The sequence below is a fragment of the Macrobrachium rosenbergii genome, chromosome 46 (assembly GCF_040412425.1).
Source record: "Macrobrachium rosenbergii isolate ZJJX-2024 chromosome 46, ASM4041242v1, whole genome shotgun sequence".
Lineage (NCBI taxonomy): Eukaryota > Metazoa > Arthropoda > Malacostraca > Decapoda > Palaemonidae > Macrobrachium > Macrobrachium rosenbergii.
Genome location: NC_089786.1, coordinates 37,361,608 through 37,362,908, shown reverse-complemented (window position 1 = coordinate 37,362,908; position 1,301 = coordinate 37,361,608). Strand labels below are relative to the sequence as shown.

General features: G+C 44.6%; 1 long non-coding RNA gene across 1 annotated transcript; it reads right to left on the bottom strand.

Annotated features, from left to right (window-relative positions):
- Positions 1-77: 77 nt before the first annotated feature.
- LOC136830071 (uncharacterized) lies at positions 78-496 on the bottom strand. The gene is made up of 2 exons (XR_010850549.1): positions 420-496; positions 78-198 (listed from the first exon to the last, which is right to left on the bottom strand). It is a non-coding gene; the product is annotated as an uncharacterized lncRNA (long non-coding RNA).
- Between the last annotated feature and the right edge of the window lie 805 nt (positions 497-1,301).

Genomic DNA, 1,301 nt, shown 5'->3' with positions numbered 1-1,301 from the left:
AGGAGGAAAACAAAGGAGAATTTCATATGAGCATAGGGCTCTGGTTACTGAGGGAAATATTACGTAAAACACGTGGGCACATTTAAAGTAGTGTATTTACATAAATGACATTAGTACGGGAAAGAGGAACTCAGTAGGTTGAATGAAACTGGGGAATTCCAGCCACAGTCCGAAAAGCTTCCACGAAATAGCATCCCTCTGAAATGAGAGATATGCACATTATACGCCAGTAATGAAAATAGACAAAAGAATAATGAATTCGAGGCTGCACTGAGGGTGCCAAAGGAGTAATAAAGAATTAATACTGCCGATGCAAGAGGCGCACGGACATTAGACAAGGGAGATTTCTGGCTTTCTCCTTAAGAAAATATTACGAGACAAAAGCGTGACTGAAATGGGGCTCTTCCAGGGCACTTTACCTTAGCAGATTTTCCGAGGGCGCGTAGAAGGCGGTGCGTGGATGACTTAAGATTTCCGAGGGCGAGTTTCTTCCACGTGGTGAGATGCAAGGGCTTCCGTAAAGGGGCAAGGCGATGGGGACTCTCGAAACTCCAAGCAATGGCGTGTGGGCTCGAGGGATACGGTTGAAGGGCACGAGGAGAAGTATACTTTTGAAAGGGCCACGTGGTTAGGATGCAAGGGCATCGATGGGGCCAGGTGTTGAGGACGTCTTCACAAGTTCACTCCATATCTTCCAGCCCGCGTGTGTGTGTCGAGACCTCTGGGCTTTTGCCTTTATCCCCTCCTATGGGACAGGGGTGCGCCCAACACAGATGCTTTGACTCATTGCACCTGCTGCCCGCAGGGGAGGTTTTGGCCTGTAGGAGAAACGCCCAAGCCAGATTACTTTTGCCTCGAAGGAAAGATCTTTATCAAAATGGGAGCGCCTTTAATCTTTTAAACCTTGTTTTTAAGTCGATAGACAGATGGTCTATCGATCGGCAGGGGCAGTAAATGAACAACCAACAACAACAAAGGAGGGGGAGGTAATTTGCTAGCGAATTCTTGCTAATCATAATACCTCCCCATACAAGATGATGTACATACCTCCTTCGGGTGTGTACATCGATATTCAAGAATGAGCGGCAAATGCTTTACGTTACTCTACATTCTGCCTTGCAATGAACTTTACTCCTAAGGGTTTTATGAAGCTGAGACATTACTTTTAATAACACATTGGGACAATTTTCGTTAACAGGACGCAAAGTGATTTAAACACTTGCAAAAGAATAATTACTTTAGATTTGGTTACCCACTGTAACTTTATAAAGTGACTCGAACAATTGTGAATTAATTAAGAT